The sequence below is a fragment of the Cyprinodon variegatus genome, unplaced genomic scaffold (assembly GCF_000732505.1).
Source record: "Cyprinodon variegatus isolate N-32 unplaced genomic scaffold, C_variegatus-1.0 Scaffold78, whole genome shotgun sequence".
Classification (NCBI taxonomy): Eukaryota; Metazoa; Chordata; class Actinopteri; order Cyprinodontiformes; family Cyprinodontidae; genus Cyprinodon; species Cyprinodon variegatus.
The window spans coordinates 911,387-930,201 of NW_015150531.1; the positions used below are offsets into that span (position 1 = coordinate 911,387).

General features: G+C 39.9%; 1 protein-coding gene across 4 annotated transcripts in view; it reads right to left on the reverse strand.

Moving 5' to 3' along the window:
- The window catches only part of epha7 (EPH receptor A7), a 162,918-nt gene that overhangs the window by 57,195 nt on the left and 86,908 nt on the right, over positions 1–18,815 (reverse strand). The gene's annotated exons all lie outside the window — the stretch shown is intronic.

Consider the following 18,815-nt stretch of genomic DNA (forward strand, 5'->3'; position numbering starts at 1 on the left):
TGGCCCGGTCGCCTCTTTGCGGTTTGCCACTACTGTTCGCTGCACCTGGAAGGTGTTTTCTATGTCCGCAATCGAAATTGCAGGCACCAGGATAATAAAATCGAACATATTTTACCGGCAGGTTTAAACGTTTTAAGTTAATTTAGGCGTTAATAAACTGTTTTAGAGGAGTGATCATAGCGCTCTGCATCAGCAGTGCTGTGTCTGACTCCCTGCCAGCTCCCAGATCAGCTTCTCTGATTGGTTGATGTGGCGCGTCAAGCAGCTAAAGTTACATTTTTCCAACTGCAGCAGGTGCTGTTTCTGAAGCGCGTTGCTAAAAAGGTGCTGCAGGACGTTTTTCTGCGCCTTGGTGCGTGCCAAACAATGATTTTGCATGTAAACCAGCTGCTTCTGCTGCTTGCGGTATGAACATAGCGTTATACTGGAGCTTAACTTCGCATAGAAAGAAGCGCTTCATCACATTCAGCTGTAAGGAAAGATTAAAACATAACTAGCATGCAGAGTTTGATTTTATGGGAGAAAACAATAGTTCGGAGCAGAAATCATTTTCAAAATTAATATGTCATGCTAACTAGCTATATTACTCCATAAGCCCGGCAGGTCGGCACAGGGCCCAACTGATACCTGGTCATGTTTACCTATTTATAGAAATGGCCAAAACACAGTCACATGGTGCTTCATCCACACGCCTTTCAAATTCAACTTTTAAATTTCTAAAAAAGGTTTCAAAATAAATTTTTCACAAATGTTTTTTGTTTTATAGCTGTGTAAACAAAAAAATTAGATTTAAAATTCCACCTGACATGTGTGACTCTGTGGGACACACCCCCTAATGGCCGCCATCATTGGAAACTAGAGGCTCAGACCTTTCCATGGAGGGGTCGGAGGTCGTTAAATAAGGTAATTAAATAAGCTTCCTCTGTTATTTTTTATTTCTATTCAGTTTGGTGATATTTGGTCAATTTCAATGAAAAAGCGGCTAAACCTCAGGAGCAAAGGCTTTGCCTTATGCCGAAGGTCTCCAATAACGTAAATCAGCATATTTTCCTGGCTAGATTCCCTTTTATGAGTGGAAAAATGCATTTGTGCACTTTTGGTATTGCGTCAAAATCACATTTCCACCTAGCTCACTGCCCACTAAAACTTTTGTGGAACAAACATGCTTCAACTCATTCAGTCCAAATTTGCTCAACTTATACTCAAGATGTGGATCTATAAAGTCTGAGGGTTCATCCAGATTTTCAAATGGGCTTTCATGGTGTTTTGCAGAGTTTATGTTGGAAAAAACTTTGGCTAAATAAATTTCAATTATTTCTTTGTTTAATCACCTATAAATCAGACATGGTGACATTTAAAATAGTGCTTCCACCTGAAAATTATTCCTCAATTCCTTTCTGTCACACAAATACAAACAATTATATTTCCAATTTATAGTTTGGGAGCTGTTCTTGCTTTAATTCACATATTTAATTTCAGGCAGAGTTTCCTCCTAAGACCCTCAGGGCTTAATTAACATGTGAGATAAGTCAGCGCAACAAGTTTCCAGAATAAGACTAAAACTTTAGGTATAAGATGAACTTTATTCAGCAGATGTTTCTCCTGCTACAGCGAGTAGAGGTGCTTTGCTCAGCATAATATAAAGAGATGATTGCATAACAGAAGCTCTGACTACTGGTGGGAATAATGAAACCATATGGTAAATGATTTAGTGACATTTAACTTTCAGCATTTTTTCTTGCCCAATTAAAAACCTGTTTTTCTGCCTTTTTGGCATCAAACTTTCTACCTCATTAAGAGGCTTGAATTAAAAGGTGTTTGCTTTCTGTATTTATGTTTGCCTTAGCTTGAAGTATCAAAGGAGGTCATTCTTTTGTTGCGTTTGGACAGAGCTGTCTAATAAAACTGTCTGAAGCTGCTGTAGCTGCAGTTTGGGGGTTTTTGGGTGAATAAAAGGTTATTATAATGCTGCTAACGTTGATGTTTCCCCTTCCTGTTGAATTTCTGTAAATAACAGTTTTCCTTCTGTTTACTCAGAGTTCTTTGTGTGAAAACAGACATTATTTTTCCCAAAAGTCAAACATGGTATCTCTCCTCCTCTTCTAGTGAACTGCTGTCAGGAATCCTCTTATCTCCTCAGCCTTTGTGGCACCTAAACCCCAGACTAGGTGCCCCCCCCCTATTCCATATCGGTCTGTTTCATTTCAGACAAATGAAGGAACATAAATATCTCTGATTAGCTGATTCGCCAGATTTACCGTCAGCTACATAGAGTGAAATAAGACAAAGTTTATTCTGCTTCTATCTTCTCCTTTCTACTGCACCTCAAGCATAAAAACAGATATTTGTCTTTTAATGGAGGATCTTCTTTACATTTTAACACATACAAGTATTTTCTAATTACCTACTCCACATAGGAGCTAATTATTCCAGTTCCCTTTGTGCATGAAGAGTTTTAGTGTCTTCTCTGTTTGGGAAAGTTGTGAAGTAGAACTCTGAAATCCAACATTCTCTGAAACCTCTCCGCTCCGCTCCAGACCGCCTGTGCAAAGCAAAGCCTACAGTCTCCGCTGTTTCTGCAAAACTTGCAGAAATGAACGATTCATTTGATATGACAGCATCCAGCATATGCTCAGTTTCTACCCAAATATTTTTTTTTGTTTGGATTTTTGTAACCCCAGTGGGCCTCAGCAGATGGCCGCTCACACTGAGCCTGGTTCTGCTGGAGGTTTCTTCCTGTTCAAAGGGAGTTGTTCCTCTCCACTGTTGTTACAAGCATGCTTAGTGTGAGGGATTGCTGAAGAGTCAATGAGTCGATGCAATCAGCTGGTTTTCCTTAGATAGAAAACTTTGAATCAATCTGACTGGAGATTGCCATGTGTTGTGAATTGGCACTATAGAAATAAACTGAAATTAAGATGAATTAAAAATTAAGAGGGATAACTAGGATCATAGAAAAAATTGGCTTGTATGAACTATATATGTTCTCTACCTCCAAACTCAGAATCTCTTCATCCATGCCTGCGATAAGAAGTTTCTTTTGACTGGGTTTGATTAAACTTTTAAGCCTCTCAGTATAAAATACATATTTTAATGGATATGAGAAATCTGCTGCATTTTGAGTATAGTATAGTTTAACTCCAATAATTTAATAAAACAGCTTTAGTTTTGGGGAATTTATAAGAATTATGCTCTAATTTATAGTTACCGATCTGTCTATACCATATTTTAATTTGACAAACCGGATCTTCTCGCCGTTCTTTTTCCTGTTTGGTGCGATTGAAATTGCGGATCTTGACCTGGCCGGACCAGAGTGGAGCATAAATAGCTCGGCTCCGTATTTTGGCGGTGACGGACGGAGAAGATGTATGAGAACGGTGACGTGTGGAGGAGAAGCGATGGATGTGGACCAGCTCTCACTGATTAACATGACAGTCAAATACTCCGCATGACGTACGTGAGCGGAGCGCTGACGGAGGATGTGGAATCTGGGGGTGAGTGCGCACAGGTGGACTTCATCTGCATTTATCTGGCTTTGGGAGCCAGCCAGGCTGGAACTACCCTTCCTTCAATCAGAGGACAATCATGATGCTGCTGCTCTCCTTCTATTCGCTAAAAAAGCTTCCCCTGACACCCTCCCTGTTCTATCACTTCTCCTTACCCCCAATTTACACTGCACCCACTCCACTGAAACACAGACACATTATAATCAATAAGAGCATTTAAACTGCCTGGTGGCGGCGAGTGGGCGGCCAGCTGGCAAAATTCCACTTCCCAGGACTCTAAAGCCACACTGGAGTCAATTTACACAGATCACAGGAAGCTGAATGATCCCCACATCTGGAGTTTTAGACATAATTCATTAAACATCGACTAGATTTACTTACTAAAAGTTATTAAAAGTCTTTGCTCTAATTTTTTGATCAAAAATAATAAAATTAAAATACAGTATATAAATAACCTTTTCAAACAGCCTTCATCCCAGAACCACAATAACCACGGCCTCACTACCACCATATATGCTGACTGTGAAAGAGCCACAGTGATGGTTTTATTGGACCTTAATGTCCTAATTGACAATGTTGATTACTCCATTTATTAGAGAACCTGTAAAACTTTCTGTTAAAGAACTGGACTGGTTTAAAAATGACCTAAAACCTAAGCGTTTTGGTTCCACAGAATGTGGCATTCCCCAAGGTTTGATCTTAGGGCCCCTCATGTTTAACATCTACATGCTTAACCTAACTAAGTTTCTAATAACAGTTATTGTCAATATGCAGATAGCACAGAGCTGTACATTACAATGTCACTAGGTCATTATGAACGCTAATTAAATGCATAGAAAAAATCGATACAAGAGTGTACCAACATTTCCTTTATTTGATTTAAAACAAAACTGAAGTAATAGTTTTTGGACCAAAGGAAGAGTATTCACATGTTAGCACACAGCTTTGGTTTATCCAGATGGAAACCACCGATCTGGCTCTAAATCTGGGTGTAATGATGGACTCAGACCTGAACCTTCGGAGGACCATAAAGACAAGAACAAGGTCGGCCTTCGAATCTTTAGGATTAAAGCACTAATGTCTCAGCGGGATATGTAAAAATGAGCAGTGTCTTCACAGGTCGGCATAAAAAGTAGATCAGACAGCTGAGACCGATCCAGAATGCTGCTGCCAGCGTCCTCACTAAAACTGGGAAAGTCATTTTTACAGTTCTAAAGTCGTTCTCCGTATCTTAAAGAATGGACTTTATCATTCTATTATTCACTTTTTATATTTGTCTTATTATGTTAATTATTATTTTTTAATCAATTTAATTATTCCTGTTCTTTGATTAGTTGATCCACTTTATGTCACTGGAACGTATTTTCACATAGAGCACTTTGAATCGTCTTGCTTCTGAAATGTGCAAAGTAAATAAATTGGCCTTCTTGCCATAGAACAATCTTTACCAGAGCTAGTAATAAACATATTCTTCTTATTTACTTTTTTTACCCAAACACCTAACCCTTCTTTTACAAATATTTATTGGACAAAACTGGTTAATGTCCTGTGCTTAAAGAATGTCTAGATTTAGCAAACAGCTTTTATCGTGCCATCCTTATTTTTAATCCTGTAACGTGTGTCATTTCTGCTAATTCCCAGGACAGAGTGGGTGATAAACAAAGGGACTATGGGAAATAAAATGTAGTTGTAATTTTTGTAACTTTGTAGAAGCATCCAGCATCTACACCTTCCTGAAAAGAGGTCATTCTTTATTTATCTCTTTCTGTTATTTGGTCCTGGAAACCTCCCAGAATGGCCCTTTCTTTCAAGGTAAAACATAAAATTAAGTCCACTAAGTCCTTCTTTGAGATGTGAGTGACGAGACATCAGTGAAAGTGCCGCCTGTTTACCCACCAATGCCTGACATTACGTTATGCTGGAAGTTTTTCCAACCCTGGTGAATCCTTTTCACCGTGAACACTTCAGGCAGAAGAGTACAAACTACCCTTGAACCGACAGCGTTTGAAAATAGTTTTAAAGCGTCCGGCAGAGGACAGACCACTCCCTGCATAACAATGCCGGTCGAGGCGGGGACACCTTTTGTGAGCATGCAGGGGGGGTCAAAGGCGACTCAGTTTGAAAGCAATTAGCCAGGGCTGATTTGAAGGAGGACTAGACAGCCTTTCATGTTCTATAGTGCTGACAGCTCCAGAGGTGATGGGATGATTATTAATACATTTCTGATGCCTTCATCCCTGACAACTCAACACAGACATATCATAACGCCCCCCACCCATAAATCCACATATTGAGGACTAACCAAGCCTTAGCCAATAAAACATGTCCAACTAGCAGCACCGTGATTTGATTAGGCCAGAGATGTACAGACAGACAAAAAATAAATAAAACAATAAAAAATAATGTAGGGGAGTGTGGCCTAGTGGTTAGGGCATTGCTCTTGGAAACTATAGGTTCTGAGTTCAAGCCCCACTTCCACAGAGTGACATTCTGGGTCCCTAAAGCCCCTGTCACACCTTGATCATTTAGACAGCATTTGTCTGACGTACGAAAAATCTGGGAAAAACGCTGGGATACGATGGATGAGTCAGGGGTACGTTTTGTAGTAATGAGCACGCTGAAGTACGCTGAAACACGTCGACATAAGAGAAATTTTGATTATGCTCAAAATTTCCCGTCGTATTCCAGCGTCTGCCATCCGTTGGCCATCAGTTCCAGGTCAGTTATCTGATGGTCGTCATCCGTTCAGTGTCAGTTCCTCATCAGTCGTGGCGTCTAGCTTATCCTAAACTTCTGTGTAACTTATTTGGAATTTCTCTCCAAGCATATCAAGGTATCTGACGTGTTCCAGACGAGCGCTGAAATGTTTCTAACTTCCAGCTACTGTATAATGGCGTATTGGCAGCGTTTTGGTATAAAGGGGGTTCACAGGAGGAAACCGTCAGTTCTCCTCCAGACTTCATCCCCATCATAGGGTGAGCCAGAAGGGGATGGATCCTCCACGCCCACCACTAACAAACTTCCTAGCAGACATGACGCTCAATCTGACGACATCAAAAACCTTCTTCTTTGTTCTTTTTTTATGGCTGGCAATAAACAGCAGCTAGGTTAAAGCAAAACCATCTTTTTCTGTAGACCGGGCGCCTACAGGCGCATCTGAGGGGAGCAGATTTAACTTGTGCTTCATAACACCCAGGAAATGATGCTTGTGCATTAGGCTGCCGTGCGTTATGCATAAGTTAGGCTGTTGTTGGACATAAGTTCTGGACTCGTTATGAATCCTCTATGTTTACGCCCAAAATTGAAAAAATCCATAGAAAGTTCAGCGTATGGCAGCGTTTTAGGAGAATCTGGGACGTCAGGGAGACGCTGGTTAAATCAGCACGGTGTGACAGAGCCCTGACCAAGACCCTTATCCCCACACTGCTCCCTGGGCGCCGCACAATGGCAGCCCACTGCTCCCCAAGGGGATGGGTTAAATGCAGAGAACGAATGTTCGAATTTATTGTGAGACAATAAAGGGATTTACTTAAAAAAAAAAATGCATTCAGGAAGCAAATTAGTGAAAAAGAGCAAAACTGACGGCAGAGAATAGGAAGGATAAGGACATGACAAACTAAAGATGAATACAGTTCTAGAAATGCTGAATGGGAAATCACTCTGATTTTGATTAAAAACATGAAAAATCAGCTGTTTTGAGCCTTTAACTACATTATATAACTTGAAAAAGGGCTTAAAAGTTATATTTCTGATTAGGTGCTATGATATACAATGTCTGACTTTGTTTTGCAAAAGTATATTTTTAATAACAAAAACAACAAAACTCTAGAAAAATAACAAAGATTGTATTATATTTTAATTTATTTATGTAATTGTGATGAGTTTATTGCAGAGAATGTTTGTTTGATCCTTGGTTGCATTCAATAAGGTCAAACCTTAAATCTGTAGTCAAGCGAACATTAATTCAGTATATTTAAATGAGTTTTGAAGAGTTATTTCTTTTTATATTTGTATTTTTCACTGTAAAATTCTTACTGTTGTGTTTTCAGGTAGACAATTTTAGGATCTGTCCAGGACTAGAGAGGAAAAATAACCTTTTGGCTAATTATGCTTATTAATGTGCACTTTGCCTGTCAAATAAATACATCTAAATCTAAAATAAGTCATTTGAATAAGAAGTAGTTATTTTTTTATTCTTTTCTGTTCATTTTAGCTGTAAATTACTTTTTGTTGTCCTAAAATCTGGGTCTAATTTTAAAGCTTCTGCCTTTTCTCTGCCATAAAGAGTCTGGTCTCAGAAGCAGCCTTAACTCCATCTATTCTCCCCTGAATATCATCCCTACTAGAGGTTATTTGTACTGAAATAAGTTCTCCGTTTCTTTCTTCCTACCTTTTTGCTTCCTGTTTGAGTCACTAAGTGCATCACACACACCTAACAGCTTAAGTATACCCTTGTACAATACTGTGAAGGCAGAAATCAGAAACTCAGTGGAAGGTCAGTGGGGGGAAATTGCATTCATACTACACTGCCGTCCACAAACGGCACACTGTGCATGATTGCCCCTCCAATACCGCCTGACAGGGAGTTCATTTTAACCCTCGGTGGTATTCCAGTCCGCTCGCTGCCTTGTAAATATCAAAATGCCATTCAGCAGAGGAACAGATGCAGAAATCACCGGTCAGCTGTGTTACGTAATTGTGAAACCCAGCAGGGACACCGCTTACTGAAGAAGCACTCAGCCTTCCTGTGTCAGTGTCCAAATTAGGGAGCATGGCTGGCAGCCTATCATCAGCAGCTCTTAGCACACTCCCTGATTTCCTCAAGTCAGCTAGAATTGTGTCTGCAATAGCCATATTTAGCTTCTCTCATGTCGAGCCATTTTCAGCTTATTGTACCATGGGCCAGATTTACATAATTGTCTACCTGTAACTCTGAAATGATTGCTGCGCTCACGCTGGAACCACAGATGCTGACAACAGAACGTCTGATCAACATACATACGGCCAGCAAAGAGAACATTTTCCTTGACTTCACTGTAGATTACCTCAGGGGTGGATTTAGGAAATGTGGGGCCCTAGGCAAAGACAGGCAGGGGGCCCTCTGAATTGAGAAGACAACACATGAAACAGCCCCATTCTCCAGATAGAGAAATGTTAATAGAATAGACATCCATTATCTGTTCTAGGTTTTGTCCCTCTCTTCTTGTCCCTTTTCTTCTTGTTTTCCTCTTGTTGTTTCGAAAAGTAAATAACCCAGTCCTTCTTTTCACTGTAGACAAGCCATGATCTGCTTCTCTGTTCTCCATTTTTCATTTGGATGAAATAATAGCTGCATGAATCATGACAGCAGACAAGATAGAGGAGAGCAGGAGGCGGGGTTACCAATCTACTTGCTCTGGAGAGCAGAGTTCGCTGCTTTTAGATGTTGTCTCCAAAGTCTCCAGTAGCAGAAAAAAGTCTCTAGATTTGGCGCTAGGAGCTTTTTAGAAATCAAAGTGCTAGAGGGGTCTGAAAAGTGGCTAAATATAGCGACTAAAGCGCTAAGTTGGCAACACTGCTCTTTGCATGGTTTGTTTTCAAATGGTTTGCTGCTGTCTGTTTGGACCTTTCTGAACATGTGCAGCAAATGGACTGATCCAATATGGTGGACACTGAAGGTGGAGCTGAGACACACTTAATATTATAAATGTTCTTATGGCATTTTAGAGAAATGATTTTTATCAAAAACATAATTAATGTGCACTTATAAGGAATAGTTGTATTAACCATACATGTAAAGAGAGTTTTATGGGGCCACCAGGAACTTGGGGCCCTAGGCAACTGCCTAGTATTGCCTAATGGTAAATCCCGACTGTTTGTAGAAAAAATTCCTTTTTATTCCTTTATCACTTTACTTGGATTTTCACTTTATTTGGATTTAGTTTTTACATATGCATAGATATACGTACAGATATATATACAGAAGAGCTATATGTGTATATATTTTATCTCTTTATATTCTTATTTTTTATCTTTATTATATTGTATAGTTGGATGTGTGTATATATTATATAAAACTGTAACTGGAGCGTGTAACAAAAGTAATTTCCCTCTGGGATTATTAAAGTATTTCTGATTCTGATCTGATTCTGATTAATACCAACAGGCCAAAATGAAAATGAGCTTAAATGAAACAACCTAATGAGTCTTTTTTTTAAAACTAAGGAGTAGCAGTAAAAAGATCAGAAAACCAATAAGTAAGTAAAGTTTGTACTTTTTTACTTTACACCTCTGAGTGTAAATAAAACCATCTGCAGAGATGAGAGGTTTGTGATGATTTCCTTGGTTTGTTTCTGCAATCAGAATAATCGTGACAGCATGAAATGATTGCGCTGGTCAGAAGGCAGAGCAGGACTCCAGTTAACAGTCAGATCCAAAGAAATGACCAGAGGAGAAATCTCAGCTGGATAAATTCCTGAGTTTTGTTCATGAACTCCCATTTTTTTTCAATCTGAATCCACTTAATCAGAGCAAATCCCCCCAAAGTGCCGTCTGCATGATGTACAGCCTGATAGCTTCATTCTTAACTGCTAGATTTCCTCAGATCTGCTCAATGCTTCAGCCAGGCAGCCTGATGAAGTCATCCAGATACGCCAAATCCATGCTTTACTGGGGGGAGCCGTGTTCTAATGATGCTATCTAACCCCAGCTCAGCACACAGAGTCAGAGAGGATATGCTGGGAAACAAACAAGCTAAGGCCAGACGAGCAATGAAAGCACCGGGACCTGTTAGAGGGTACATGCTTGGTTTGCTTATCCGCCGCCTGGCTGAGTTTCCACCTTTTCCAATCCGTGAGCAGAGACGCGCGTTTGCATACGCGCCGGCTTTTATCGTTTATCTTCATAAAACAAAGAGCGCAGAGCAAAATGACACGGAGCAGATTACGACCGTGGCGGATATTTACAGGAGCTGCTAAGCAGCCAAACGGCCTTCCACCTCTGTGCCTCCCTTAAATGTCAAAGCGCAGCCTGAGGGGGCCCCGCTCTTCAATCTGAGACCCTGATTGGACATCTGAGCTCCACAGGGGATTGACAAGTGAGATAATTTCACAAAACGCACAGTGCTGCAGACTGATGGCGCTCACCGGGTCGGAATCCTGAGGCAACGTTATTATTCTGAGGTTACAGCCCCTACAGTCGCAGAGGCAGCTGCTCTCATATAAAAACATTTCAATGCATATTTTGCATTGAAATGAACAGCTGTGGGCTGGTATCATCAAGTTCATATAGAAATGTGTGTGTCATCAGGAGGATGATCATATTAATCAGAGCTCATATGCTCTTTAATCACAGTCCTGGAAAGGTTTCATCCCAGAGAATCACATCCAGGGCCCCCCCAGCCGCCTCTGTAATTTTGCACGGAGCAGTCTGGTCCAACACGCGGCGAACTGCCAGCACATCTAGGCCATGCCTGCAGATCTTTGAGACACCATACAGTTAAATCGGAGCGTGGTCCAACATGAGTCAGAGAAGCCCTGGAAATGACCCCTCTAATGCTGCGGCGGACAGCTGTGGAAGAACGGGAGCGCGCTCTCCTACTGTAGAAGCTGGCGAGGACTCTACGTTTCCGTCAACGAGGTCACAACCAGCGTGTTCCGAGTTCTGACGATTCCTGCTGCTGTTTGGGAGACTTTATTGAGCACGAGGACAGAAAACAATCGTCCTCACAGTGAAAGGGATGGAGCAGAACGAGCACAATACGCTGCCTCATTCTGGGAGATCACCGTCAGCTTGGGAAGAGCGAGACGGCATCAGCAGCTGGGAAAACCTCCGTCAGCCGACTGGTGCGCAGTTACGCTGCAAAGCTCAGCTTCAAATCTGCAAACAGCCTCAGCTAGAACTTATGAAGCAAGTATTTTCCACTTTTTAGCAGAATCAGTTTATATAACATAAAGTACATTTATAAACCTATAACAGCATAAAAATCTATAGAAAATAGTTAAACTGCTGCTTTTCAAGCTAAAATAAGCCCCGGTGCCTTTTAATGCCTGATACCAGGGAGAGCAGGGAGGGAAATATGTTCACAATAACTCAATGTTGGAGTGAGTCACTTTATTTATTTACAGCCAAACAAGCTTGGGCTTCTAATCAGCAGCAGACGATGCTGAACGCTCAGATTAAATGTCAGGAGTTCTATGAAAATGAATCAACTCCCACATTTCCTCCAACATCTTTGCTTTGTTTCACTTTAGTTTTCTTGATCACAATAAAAACATTTGGTCAGAAAATGAATCCTGTTTACGGTCATTTTATCTACACCTCATTTTTATGTCACTTAATAACCAATAACAAACAAACCGACAGAATTAAACAAACTTTAAAGAAATAAAAAGTTCTGCTTTTATTCTAATTACATTTTTTTTTTTCTTTCTGTTTCAATAACGGTTTGAAAACTTTTAGAATTTATTTTTGCTTCACTTTCAACGCGTCTTTGTTTAGGACTTTCATAAAAATCCGCTGTAAAGCTTTTAAAGAAGTCTGTTGGCATTATTGATTAATATAATGGTCAAAAAAGTCTCACTTTATAAGACTTATAATGAGCAACAATTTATAATTATTTTAAGGTTTGATAAACCAATGAGAGCATATTCATAATTTTAAGTTGGACTAAAATAGTCCAAATTAAATCAAAAGCAACTTTTAGGTAAATTGTTTGGATGATCTTTTCTATCAAAACATGTGAGAAATGGGTAAAAATAAATCAATAAAACTACCCTGAGGTCACGTGTTGATTATCTTTAACATTTTCAGGTGTAAATAGAGGCGTACAAAGTATCCATGTTTAAAGTAAAAGTATAAAACCTGCTGTTTAAAAACTATTTTGTAGAAGTTAGAGGATCAACTTTTATTTTATTTACAGATAATTGAGGCTGCTTCAAGTTCTAGGTTCACTTTCAACTTAAGGAGAAAAACTCAGTCAACTTCTAGTTTCTTTATGAAAAATTCCACACTGCATAGCTAAAGGCTTTTTACTCAAGGAAAAGTGTAAAAGTACCATTTTTAAAACTACTTAAAGTAAAAAAGTGATGCAGGAAAAATGTTAAGGAGAGAAGATTTACTGCATGATAAGTTCCTTAGCAGCAGCATATAATTATTTTAAGATTTGATCAAACAATAGGAGGATATTAATGAGTTTGAGTCTAAAATAAACCGTCTATCTGAACATAAACTGAGTTCAATCCAAATTAAATCACAAGCACCTGTTAGGTTAACTGTTTGGATGATCCTTTCTATCAAAACATGTGAGAAATGTCTAAAAATAAATAAATAAAAATAATGGGTTCACAAAACGGGGGTCCAACAGGGGGCTCCCTAGTACTTTGTTACCCCTGGATGCTTTAACCTTAGAAGCTCTGAGCAGAACGCAGCAAAACTGACCAAAAAATAAGTATAAATCTCTAATAATCCATGATTTGTCCTCAGTTTGAGCAGGTTATGAAATGATCTGCAAAGGAAATGAGTGATTTTGACCTTAAAATAAAAAAAAATTGATATAATTGGTCATTTTGCTTCTTATTTTAAACATAAATCATCTAATTGCATTGAAAAGTTTTCTCACTGACCTGCTAAAATAAAAAAGTTTTATGCATTTTATGCATTTACTTAATCATATTTAGTTACTTTAACACAATTGTTTCATGTTAGCAGGGTAGGACATAAAACTATTGTTTTAAAGTGACTAAATATGATTAAGAAAATGCCAAAAGTGGTTGCATTATTATTTTTTGTGTAACCTGTAGGATAAGATGCAGTTCATAATAATAGAATAAGACAAACAGTGTTTCCTGAGTGAAAGGAGCGACTCTCCAGGCAGCGGTGCAGCAGGTGACGGCTGAGCCCGTTCTGCAGCTAGCCTATAATCAGGGGAATGGCCTGATGCTGGCAGCTACGCTCATGATGAGTAACCTCAGGGCCACCGGCAGCAGAACCTCTCATTACAGACAGACCTTCAGCCAGAAAAAGGAAGAAAAAACATCTAATGATTACACAAAAGCCTGCTTAGTCCCTGATGGTAGTTTTAGGGATTGACTTTCAGTGTCTGTCATCAGCGGTGAGCTCTCCCGTCACTCAGCTGTCTGCCGTCAACTCAGTTGATGTCTTCTTTCGACGCAGACGAGAGAAAAACAGAAAGCAATGACAGGATGTTATGGGGGGAAGCAGACGGCGGCTCAAACACTTACGGCCGGGTGTGTCGCTTCGCACTCCACTGGAAGGCGTGTTTGTCCTGGAGGCAGAGTTTACCGAGGCGATAGCTCACAGAGAAATAGGGCGTCTGACCTCCAGAGCCGAGCACCCCCCCTCCTTAGACGTGGAAGCGGCCGCCTAATTATGATTAATGATTACTAAGCAAAGAGAGCCACGACCAGTGACTATGGGAATGCTGTTAAAAAAAAAACAACACAATTCCAGAGTTGGTTTGTCACAACTCACTGAGCGTAACAACGTGTTTAGATTAAATTCATTACTATGATTTATTATGCACTGTCATGTAAAAGCTGTTAGCCGAGCTAAAAAGCTGCTGGATTGAACAGGAGCCGCTTCTATTCCCAGAGTCAGGACAGAACCGACTGGCCTCTCCCTTCCTTTACCGACTGTTTTCAACCGAAACCGCGCTGAGCGATCAGCTGCTGGCGGAGACAAAGGCGGCTCTCAGGTTTGCAGATCGGGGCCCCCGGCTCCTCCTCCCGCTCCACAGAGACCAGCCTACTGTCCCTGTTCTGGACAACTGCCCGCGGCCTTAACAAGCCCGAGGTTAGCTTTCACTGCTTGATTAATTGCAAAGCACACAGCGAACAGTTGTGCTGGCCTGTTTTAAGGTGAGAAATTCTAGTTTACTGCTTATTTTATAGTTCAGATTGAAGCCACACATTGAAAGGAGGATAAAATCTACTGCTGATATCACTAATTATAGAAAATATGCTTTTAAAACTAGATGAGCCTCAATTCTGACTTCACTTCATATGCATTTTTATTCTTTATAATTTTCTTTAAAGGAAAAATCTGCTTATATTCAGAATTCAAACTTATAAAAGTGCTTTAAATATGAAATTATTCCTTCCTGTTCAATAAATGATCAGTGTTTTTAATAAAGAGTCATTTTCTTTTTTTTTTTGTCAAAGAATACTACTGCCACCTACTGGTTAGTGACGTCACGGTGCGGTATCGGCTGTTGATCAAGTCCCAGTGCTGTATCTGGTGTTTGTCACAACGCGCTATTATCCAAGTCATCTTGAAAACGGCTGATTTTCATTACTAGCTGATTATTAGGCTGTTGTTGAACTGCAATCATCAGGATCAGCTGTGCTAAAACAGGGAAACCTCTAAAACCTGCAGGACAGCGGCCCTTAAGGACCAACTTGGGGCATAAGTGTATACTCCAGTTTAATGAGTAATTCATTACTGAATGAGGCGACGATTATTTCAATAATCAGTAAAGCCTGATTAATCCAATGACTTGTTTTAGCCCCAATTGACATTGTTTCTCAGTTTTACTTATCGGATCAATACCATGTTTGAAAGTGACCAACAATGACTGATACCAATGCTAGTGCCAGTATACAGTAGCAGTCATTTAAAATGGCCCTTCCCTGTCAAACACCAGCTTAATGGCAGCCCACTTCTCTGAAAATCCCCTCCAACTTCCGGCCACTGGCCTTCTCCTGGGCGTGCCTATTTTATAACTCTGACTCCACCCTTTCCCTGAATTACAGGGTCTGACCAGGAGATGGCGCTTCTCTTTAGATCTTAAAGGAATAGTACACCCAAAACATGATTAGCCTTCATTTTCTACTCATCCATTAAGGAAAGTGGGGACATTATGATTGGCTACTAATGTATTGTGCATCCCTTGAGATCATGTGAACAGTTGGTGGTGATCCCCGTATTTGTTATCCATTGTTAATATTTGGTTAGATTATTTTCTAAAAGGCAAATATCAGGATTGGTGAGACTGAAATCAAAATAATCAGATAGGATTGATCTTAAAAAAAACCCTATCGGTGGTAAATTATTAAATCTTTTCAATGAAACGGGTTCAGAGTCATTGCTGTTAAAGTCCAAGTCAAATCAAATCTGAGTATTTTTTCAAGTCAAGTCTTCAGTCATACAATGAATGACTGACGTTTATGTGACACATCTAACAAGCAAGTTTTTGAGCTAGACTTTCTAGGTTTTGGCATTTTTATGTTGGATTTTTAGATTCCTGCCTCTGTTACCTGTGTTCACTCCATTAAAACTACAAGAACTCACCTCTGCTTCCTCGCTTCTGCATTTGTGTCCTCAAAACCTCAAGCAAACCCTGACAGTTTGAAAGACACTCCATTTCCAGGCTCTTCTACGAAAACTGGTTGTAGAAAATGAGTCAAGGAAACAGGTTTTCTTGTTTTGTCACTAAAATTGGTTGCCTTTTTTTTGTTCTTTCCTCAGTGATGGTGACATACACACATCACGCCCTCTAACAAGGTGTCAGAGCTCATCATGGAAGCTGAGCTCCAACACGGAGAGGCTCAGCAGCGGCAGCAGCGTCCGCTCAGGGTGGCGCCTCATGACACCAGCTCGTTTTTCTAACAGCTCTCTAACGTATGCAATGTTTTCTCAATTTGACTGTTTGGTGGCTTTGTGGTGAGGTTTATGGCGAGCTGCTCATGATGACGGGAGCAGCAACGGTCGCATAAAACTACAGGCTGGGCAAACAAATGGCTTTTCCTACTGCGTAACAAGAAGCCTGTGGAAAAAGTACTCCAGCTCCTTGAAGTTGGGGGGGACTGATTACAGTTTAAGAGCAGTCGGCTAAAAGGAAGAAAAAGATCAATCTGTGCTTTTATTTTGCTGTGGTGAGAGCTGTATTTCTGCTCTCTTATGATGTTGAAAAGAAGCAGGTACAGCGCAAACACAGCCTGTCAGGAGAGCTTTGACGCAGAGAAGAAATATAGAAAGCTATTTCTCAATATCTCCCTGCAGCAAACTCACATGAAAATAATCAGCAGTCGATTCCTCCGACACATCAGAGCTCGATCTAAAACCACATCCATATATCACAAAGGGACAATTAAAAAAACAGCTGTCCAGGCCAATCCAGCATCAATCTGAGCTGCATTAATCCTTCCCCACTACGCTTCACAATAGTTGCTCGGAGCATTGGGGTCTGTGGATTCAGTGGGAGGCAGGGTGGGGGCTTTTTGTGATGTAGATTTCCTATAACAGGAGGACCACCAGCACCGAGGAGCAAATAACAAACAAACAGAAAGCGTACTCTGGGTTTTTAAGCCTTGTGCAGGTGATGCCGTCTTACCTTATCCCACATTTATAAATTGAAATCTAAAAAGAAAAACTACAGAACTCTGATGTTGGTCTGTCTAAAAACGATCAAGTTAACGTTGACGCTGTGTTTCAGGTTCCCACTGGGCTCGAAATGAAAACTCCTTTTTTCCTCCTTGCTGGGCTGGTGGGTGAACTCCTGCAGCTAACAAGCTAAATACAAACAGCAGACCGGTGAGTCACAGGCTTCTATATAGATGCATGAAAGTTTAAAGCTCTCCCTTCCCTCTGAGATGCAGTGTCAAGGTAAGTTTGGTGAATAACTTCAAAGTTTCTGCGGGGAGCAGAGCTTCACCACCTAGAGCATATCAATGCGTGTGGAAATGGCCATACTATCCCCAGGTGAGGCCGTGTTCTGTAAGCACAACTTTATCACACAAATCATTCAAAGTTGGATTAAAACATTCTTCAGACTGAAGAATTACTTCTTGTTTATTATTACCGTATTTTCCTTCTTGGATTCCACACATGCATCAGGACATTATTACAAAATGATGATAGAAAAACGAACAGTTACTTCATACAGAAGTTAAATTAAACAATAACCAGAGCAGGACTTTAAATATCATCATCATCAACGTATGCAAACCCAGGTCAATATGTTTATAAGAACATCCTTTCCAATTCTTCTTTTTAATTCCACTTTTCCAGCTTTTATTTGTGAAACATCCAAACAAACCACTTCCTATCTATAAACGGCTACATGTCTATTGCTGCTAACAGGAAGTAGGTTGGATAATAAAACTGACTTTTAGGACTTAGTTTAAAAACAACCATTTTTGATAAAGCTTATAGTTAGAGTGGCTCATGTTATCCTGAGTTATCTCTATAGTTATGCTGCTATAGGTTTAGCGTGCTGGAGGACAAAAGGACCCCTTTTAACCAAACTGCTACACTCTGTCTCTATTTTCCATTTCTGCAGTATTTGCTAGTTTAACCCCTTTATGTTCTCTGTGCTTTTTTTGTCATAGTAGCTTCAGCTAATCTGGTGCTATTTGGCTGCAACATCATCCTTGATGGAGACATCACCTGGGCTGCTCCTATCAGCAATTCCTATCAGATAATAAAGCTGGGACTGTTTTTTCAGAGCTTAGTCCTCTTCTCTTCTAGATAAAGCTATGGGCTAATTTTTATTTTTTGAACTGTATGTGCTCTCTTTCATCCTTTTGACATGAAAACTGGCTCCAAACTTCTCTGATTTACTTTTTCTTTCAAAGACAGAACTGCCTATGGAGCTAGTTTACGGTTAGCTTTTCTAATATAGAAATTATTTATGAATCATTGCCTCTGTATTCCTTCAACTAAACAAGGAGAAGCAGCATTTAGTTCCTATGCTCCACTTATTTGGAACAAACTTCCAGAAAACTGTAAAAGTGCGGAAAGCCTGAGTTTTTTTAAATCAAGACTAAAAACACATTTGTTTAGGATTGCCTTCCACTGTTCTAGTTAAACAGTTCAACTAAAACATATTTTCTTTAGTCCGACTGTTTTTAATATTATTTTAATATTATTAGACATTGTTTGACACTTCACTGTGCAGAGATGTTTCTGAACTCACTGATCCTCTGACGTTTTACTTATGGAGCTACTGTCTGGTCTCAGACTAATCAAACTATTCTCAAACCACTAGCAAGTCTTTATAATCGGGCCTTAAAGGTTTTATATCAAAAGCCAATTAGATTCCATCATTGTCACATTTTGGCTAAATTTGGCATTTTGGATTTGACAAATTTCCTAAATTATAACGTTTTAAAAATGATTTTTAAGTGTTTAAATGGACTAGCACCAATACCATTAAGCGATTGCATACAGAGACTGCAGGGCAATAGCAGATCTACCAGAGCAGCTTTGGATGGAAATTGTAAGGTCCCCTTTGGAAGAACCACTTTTGCTCAAAGTGGATTGTCTGTGAGATGATCTGCAGCTTGAAACTCCCTTCCTGTTCACTTAAAG